Here is an 8,458-nt window from a genome sequence, read left to right on the forward strand (position 1 = left end):
GATATGCAAAACAGCCTAATAATAACAAATGAAGTCACTACAAAAAAAGTCAATTACATGAAAAGTCAAGAAGAAATGTCTTAGGTAAAATAAGCGTCAATCACAGCATACCAGGAGAGGGCTCTTGTGGATACGGGCAGTAGGTAAAAGGACAGATGGTTTTGGTTTAGCCCGTGTTCAATGTTCCCTGTTTGATGCAGATCCGCTCACCCTAGCCACAGCCTGCTTTCCCATGCTCCTCTCTGCTAAGCATTACCTGGTTAATAGTACCTCCCTCACCCAACCTAGCAAACAACACTGCCTAGGCCACCTGCTGGAGCCCTTCCCTTCCCAAGGGAAGTTCTGTCCTCAGAAATAGGGGGCTAGGGGGTATTGGGATGTCACTCAGTGGTACAGCACTTACCTAGCATGCATAAAGTTCTGGGTTTGATCTTCGGTACTACAAAGCAATGATGATGATGATGATGATGATGATGATGATGATAGAATTGAAGGTGCTAAGCATAAAGCCTGGCCCATTTTGAGCCTTCAACAAATTATATCTAATATTGAGCTCTTTTGAACCAATTTCTGGTCACTGTGTAAATAATATAAATAGCAGTATAAGACCCAGTTGATTTCTGTGTTAAGATTCATTGTAGATATGAATTAAAATATCTATAAAACTTCAAGGAATTCAAGCCATTTACAAAGCATTACCCAAAATTTCTTGCCCTTTAGGATCTTGTTTAAAGGACATCAAACTCTTTTCTGAACACATGTATGATGTGCCACTGTGGTAACTAGCACCTGAAAAAGTGCCTGGTACACCCTGAGTATGCAATAAATACTGTTAAATGGGTGTCTCTTGATCAGACTACATGCAAACATCGCAGAATTGTTGCAACAGAGGATAACCTGGTCTGGTGGCCTATAGTATATGGCAAAATATATGAGCTTATTAAAGGTAATCACTTTCTTGTAGGACATAACAAAATAGTATGAACCAAGAATTTGCATGGGTCTCAGAGTCACTTCAAAGGACTTGAAGACGGAAGATTTCTTTTGCTGTGCCATATCCATGGCATTTCAGTTACTAGGAATTTTGCTAAAGCGTATCAAATTATATTTGGTTGTACTTATATTTTTCTTTTAGCTTTACAATGATAGTCTTGAATTTTCCATAATTATCCCCACTTCACAAATTAGAAAATGGAAACTCACTGAGATTAAGTAATTTACTAAACATTATGTTATTTATAAGTAGAAAAAACAGGTTCAAACCCTGGTCTGTCTGATCATATCTGAATCATATCTGGAGTCTCTTTCTGTCTCTGGAATTCAAATTTGTAATCAGTGAAAATCCTTAATGTTTAAATTAATTTGAGTTGAATTCTCTGTTATTTCCAACAAAATCACATTGATTGACTGTTTTTCTTTGGAAGACTGTTCCTCCATCATCTGGTAACTATTCTAAGTTATGATTGTTCCATAGACAATAAACAGGTTCATAAAATTGGAATTTCAGAGTCAGAGAGGATCCATCAGAGCTCATGCTAATAATGTCCATGAAATGGAACGTCAATTGAGATGTGCCATATTTAAAAATTCTCTGTGGATCTCCTCAGTGTCCATTCCTCTCTCTCTCTTTCTAAGATTTGTTCTAACTAGTCCCCATGCAGTTCACGTGAATTCAGGAAGCCAAATCTAGCCGAGGTCTGAGATGGACCCAGATTAGTCTAATCCAGTTTAAGTGAATCCCTGGGTCTTGTTGGTGATAGTTGTAGGATTAGGGTTATGATGTAATGACAGCCAAGTAGATTTGAAGAAGGGCCTTGAAGGATCATATAGTTCTTTTACAAAAATTTCAGGGGCATCCCTCCTTTGGATGATCTTAGATCTTCCTGTCTAAGATCCTGGAAGTCACAGGTAGAGCAATGCTGGGGTTGGCAGAATGGAGAGTCAGGAGACAGAATGGGGAGTCCGGCCCTTACACAGCGCAGAGGCCCTGGATGAATCATATCTGGAGTCTCTCTCTGTCTCTGGAATTCAAATTTCTAATCCAGTGAAAATCCTTAATGTTTAAATTAATTTGAGTTCTCTGTTATTTCCAACAAAATCACATTAAGATGCTACATAGAATTTTTAAATTCTATAATCTGACCATTGCAGGGAATATAAATAATTACAATTTGAGGATTGTTATACTGACTTGGAGAAGAAACACTAAATGAATACACGCATAGCACTACTTGAAGAGCATTAAAATAGTCTCAGGAAGAGAATACTTTTTATTTTTATAAACAAATGTAATTCTGTTAGGTGTTTAAAAATTGAGCCGGGTAGGGTGGCTCATGCCTGTAATCCCTGAGGCTCTGGAGGTTAAGGCAGAAGGAATGCAATTGAAAGCCAGAAGATGTGATGGGCCATTATTTTTCGGGAAGAAAATAATCTTCCTGAAAATAATGGCCCCTCAGCAATTTAGGGAGGCCCAAAGCAACTTAGCAAGACTATCTCAAAATCAAAAATAAAAAGGGCTGAGGATGTGGCTCAGTTGGTAAGCACCCTTGGGTTTAATCCCTAGAACAAAAAGAAAAAGAAAAAAAAAATTGAAGTAGTTGACAACTGTCCTTGCAAAAGCACGTAGAATCTAAAATGCATGTTTTGTTTTCCTAAGATTTTGGATTATCCCATATAGTATACAAATATAAAAATAGAAATGGGAAATGTATGTGACTTTGGATATAGCTATGTCCCTCTGAGACTCCAGTTGAGTATGTTGATAAAGCTGCATAAACTACTGGGTAGACTGCAGGCCTGGACCTGTCTCTGACCAGCTGACCTTGAGCTTTCTGTACCTGAGAAGAAAAGCCAAAATACATGCGCAATCTCCTTAATGAACTGAATTGAGGGTCAAAGAGAAAATGTCTCTTGAAGTATCTGTAACTGAAAGGGTCTCAGAAATATTGAAACTTGCTATGCAAGATTGTCTGCAGGGCTCCCTAAATCCAAAATTCTGCCCTGTTTTGTATTAAGTATTTATTTTTCTTTAGAGCCAAGTTCTAATTCCCAAAGGGGCTCAAAAACTACCTCCTCTCACGACAGTCTCTGATGGTTCTTCCAGAAAAGAAATGGCCCATCATATCATCTGGAAGCAACAAAGCCAAAGTCAAGTTTGAGTTCATCCCCTTCTTTCTCTTTCCCTCATCCCTGTGGCATCTCAGATGCATCTCACGGTCAGGCAACTCGTGATGCAAAATCCATAAGCAGTCAGGGCTTGAAGAATACTCACAGACCAGGCACAAGTCAAAAGTCTGTAGCTTTGAGAAAATTACATGTTTTAGTTGCTATTTCTGCAGGCACCAGCCTCATTCAAATGGAATAAGCAGAGCCAGCAGCACAAACAGGCTGAGTGACTTCCTCAAGACCAGTGAATGAAGCCGGGCGAGGTGGCACATGCCTGTAATCCCAGTGGCTTGGGAGGCTGAGGTAGGAGGATTGCAAGTTCAAAACCAGCCTCAGCAAGAGAGGTGCTAAGCAACTCAGTGAGACCCTATCTCTAAATAAAATACAAAATGGGGATATGGCTCAGTGGTTGAGTGCCCCTGAATTCAATCCCCAATACCCTCCCACCCACCAAGAGGAAAAAAAAAAAACAGTGAATGAAATAAATGGCCCAAACCTAAAATTCTGATTCAGAAAAAAATATGAACTAAACATTTTATGTTTAAAACACTCCACCCCTGGTTCTCCTCAGTGTACATGCAGACTCCTTGGCATCCTGGGAGTCATGGGGACAGGTCCTTTGCTGCTTTCAGATCCAACCTCCTAAGTACCAGAGAGGGGCTTCAGAGTGGGCTCACTGTCAGGGGACCCCTTTTGATGACATTGGGTCATTTTAGTCTTTTTGTTTGATTTCCATGGTGGCAACTACAGAAGACAATTCTTCTGAACAGGAATGAGCTGGGAGAGAGTTGCAGCTAAGTCTCTAAAAGGTTACTTCTCTGCTCAGTGATGTTGCTATTATTATCCCTGGCAAGAGAAAAAGACTGATTTCACAATTTAAAAAATGGTCATCTCTACCCAAACACAATCTAAAAATATTCTTGGGGGCCGCAGTGGAGCAGGGAATGGGCCTTATCTGGGAGACACTATCCTCTTTGAAATCAAAATGCAATCGTGCTGTCATATGTTGTTTATTTATTTATTTGCCATGTTTAAGTAGCATCTTTCTCACTCTTTTGAAGATTACAACTAAACAAATGAAACTGAGAAAATGAGATTGGCACTTCACAAGAATATTGTTTTCCCAAGTATAAGAAAAACAAAAATCCTGACATGGCTACAACTCTAAATTTTATCCTCTCCTTTGATCTTGATAGGTAGTTACACCAATCTTGTGAAAAGAAACTAAAGCTTAGGGAGGATATACTTTCCTTAGGTTGGAAATATTCTTGATTCAATACATTTTTTTAAAAAAATTGTTTATTCATCTCTTTCCAGTCCCAAATTTGAAAATAGAATATAATTAAAAGTAACCCTTAAATCATTTTAGAGATGAGGAATGCAAAGAACTGGCCCTTGAGGAGCCTGACCCAGGTCACAAAGCTGATGTGCAGAGCTGGTTCTAGAACAAGCTGAGTCCAAGCCCTGGACTTCTCACTCCCTGACCTGCAACCTCACGTCTAATGACTAGTGAAATAGCCACTTGCACACACACTCTGAGCTGTGCTTCCCAATGGAGTTAGAATGACACTGGCAAGAATCTTACATCTTTTGCTTTTTCTATCATTTGAATATTTTTCAGCTAGAACACATTCATTCATTCTTGGTTGTAAAAGGAATAAAACTGTTTTTCCCAGCTTTACTGAAGTATAATTGTCAAAAATTTGCATATGTTCAAGGTGTATAATGCAGTGATTGATATACATTGTGAAATGAGTTCTATAATCAAGTTCACTAACATATCTATCACCACACATAGTTACAAGAAGGGGGGGGCAGCAATTTCTAGAACACAATGCAATGTTATTAACTATACTCCTAGTACTGTACATTAGAGCCCCAAACTTAGAAAAATATGAGAACATTTTAATAATCTGAGCACTATTAAATACTAGGTAACTATAATGTGTTCTTGTTTATTTTATTATGTAAATGTGTTGTTCTGTTTTTCACATACTCCATATGCATGATTTAATTTGGTTCACAAAGTAACTACACCATAAAACACCACACCCAAGAAATGGAAGGAAAGAAAGTGAACAACTATCCAATTCAATAATAAAATAATATAACTTGAAGATTAGTAGATTTCCATTTTGTGTACTAATTGTTGAGCTATCCAAGCACACCTCTCTCTTCCTTTGCTGTCTTTTGTGAACCACATATTGTCTGGCAGAATACTCACTCACAAACATCTGTAATTCCTTCATACCTTTCTTTTTTCTATTCCTCCCCAATGCTAGTGAAGAAATTCAGAAAGTCACACGGAACGACACCATTATAATGTGTGGTTCCCCAAAATACAGTTATATTCCATATATGTATAATAAGTCAAAATATATTCTACTGTCATGTAAAACTAAAAAGAACAATTTTAAACAAATTTTAAAAAAATTTTTAAAGTTAAAAAAATAAAATGTGTGGTCTTCGATTCAACTGGATGACCATCACCATCAGTCCACCATTTTTCTTATCCTTGGTTTGTTTCCTGATGTAAATATTCCAAACCTTGACTAGTTTCCTCAAGATGCCAGAGTGGTGCCTTCTTTCTTCACTCTCTGAAGATTAAATTGCCTGTAATTTTGTTAACAAAATAGAGGGACCCGGAGGTAGAGACCCCACACTTCTTTCACTGTATGCTTTACCAGTGGCCAAACCCACTTCAAGTTTGATCAGACCCCATCTCTGCCCCTCACTTCCTCCCCTGCCCCACGGCCTCCAGAACCTCATGGCCCTTTCTCTCCTGCACTTTTACTCTTTTTCTTGTCCAGCCCTTCTCAGCCCATGAATATGCTTAATTACATCACTAGTCTTTGCAAAGATTTTTCTTCAGTTTACTGCCTAAATCATCCCCTTCCCTTCTTATCCAAACTTTCAAAGAACAGTGTTTCCTCTTTTTTCCTCTCCTTCTCCCCTCAACTCAAGCCTTTTCTCCATCTTCCCCCAGCTCTGCTGAACAGTACACTCACATGCATGTTCAATGAACTAATCTAAAGAGTCAGAGAATCTTTTCCAGTCTCAATCTTATTTCTTGTCTCGGCCACACAGTCCATCAGCCCCTTCTTAGAGAGTTGTACCACCTCACGCTACTTGGTTTCTAGGACAAACCATCCTCCCTCTGATTGAGCCTTCAGGCCTCTGCAACTCCTTTATGACAGCTGTCCTGGTTGTCCATCCTCAGCCATAGAGGACAAACAACCCATTCCCTCTCCCTGGGTCTCTCATTCACTCTCCAATTTCCAAGTACATAACAATTGCCAAAGCTGCATAGAGTGCCCAGATACGAATACCAGGCATAACTAATTACAGAACTTTTGCACCTAGATATTCCCTAATGCCACATTGAGATAAGATAGAAGAAACAAGAATAGGTAGAAAGGAGGCAAACAGGGAAGGAAAGAGGGACTGTAGCTTTAAGTCTAAAAAAAAAAAAAAATCCATGAACACTCTCACCTTCATCTCCTAGACCTATTTTTCTTCCTGGTTTGAATTCCTAAAAATAAATCTTAGAGTGCTGTAAGTCCAGTTAATTAGTGTATCTTTATATTAATTAAAAGAAGTCTGAAGCCAGGTGTAGTGGCACAGCCTATAATCCCAGTGACTCGGGAGGCTGACAAAGTGAAGAAAATGAGACGCATGTGGACATTGTGCAATCTGTCTTGGCGAGATTCTGGTAGCAATCACAATCCAGGAGAACCAGCAATTCTCAGGCACTTGTTAGAAAAGCATATTCTCAGGCCTCACCAGAGCCACTGACCCAGAACCCACAGGGGTAGGCCCCAGACAATCATATTTTATTGAGGCTTCACCACTTCTGTTTGAACACCATGGAGATGGAGAAAATTTGGGACAGGGAAATATCCTAAGGCCAGAATACATTTGATACTTACAGAGGACACTGGGTAATATATTAAGAGTAAAGTGGGTTATAAAGAAACTAAACCAATGAATGACTCTGCCAAATGAATCCACGACTTCCTGTGGTAGTTACCTATCATGCATGAGCCTTTTGTCCTGTTGGGATTGCTGGCCGTGCATAGTGCTCAGGGTCATATCATGCTAGTGAAGAAATAAGTCATATAGAACAGTTGCTCTGAATAGTTTTGTATTTAAAACATAGCCATCGGAATTAATCATGATGGATATGTAAAGACCACCCTATGACGGTGCTATGTTTGTTTAGTTTACATTTAGCATTCCATCTGTACCAATTAAATCGTCAATTTGTTTGGATACTGGAAAAAAAGAGAGTATATTCTTTGAACATGATAATAAGCCAACAGGTTTCAAAGCTGTAATGCCTAATAAACTATATGCACATCCAATATGTTACATGTACGGAAGGATGGATCATCATTAAAGAGGAGTTGTAGTCAGTAAGGAAATATATGAAAATTGTGTTCATGGAATTGCAGGATAGAGATACATTTATCACCCAAAGCTTTATTTCAGAAAACCATTTTCACTGTTGAACTACGAAATAAGAAATAATTTGAGGCAAGAATGAGGCTTACAACTTCTCTTATTGCAAACCGGTGGGGTAATGTCATGTACTATAATTAATCTGTTTGTAAGAACAGAAACAAGGAAGCACATACCCCCCGGCCGAAAGGCCTCTTTAATTTTAGGGAGCTGGAGGGACGTGGCTCTTCTTTTAAGTCTCCTTTTATTACTTGTAACACAGAGTAGATGACTAGACAAAGTCAGTGGATGTCTACCTTGTAATAATGTCAAAAACTAAGTGTTTTGCTACTGGAGAATCAGATACTGAAGGGGGAAGGGAGTTACGGCTGGGATGTTGTAAAAAAATACAGAAGTAAATTGTGGAGCCAAAGGACCCATGATCTTGTTTGGAATTTTATTTCACATGTATATTTAGTAAATGGGATTTTGAAGAAAATATCCAGTAGAGAGTTCTGGGGAAGAAGACAACCAGGATCCAACCAGCAAAGTAAGAAAGAACAGGATCTGTATTATTCTGACAACTATAATTACTTATCTTCTGCTACTAAATTTGCTGCTTTCAAAATAAACAGAATTTATTAATAAACTAGAATTTATCGCATATACAATATTCTCTTAGTTACAAACTTTAATTTGTTGACCCTGTGTTAAAAATCTGTAATTTGACATAACTTTTAAAAAGAATTTTTACTATTTATTTCCATCAACAAGGAAGTGTCGGAAGTGTGTAGGTTTTTGACCAAATAGGGATTCACAGGGGTTACGGGTGTAGCTCAGTTAGTAGAGGACT

Source organism: Marmota marmota, unplaced genomic scaffold (genome assembly GCF_001458135.2).
Source record: "Marmota marmota marmota unplaced genomic scaffold, marMar, whole genome shotgun sequence".
In the NCBI taxonomy this organism is placed as follows: Eukaryota; Metazoa; Chordata; class Mammalia; order Rodentia; family Sciuridae; genus Marmota; species Marmota marmota.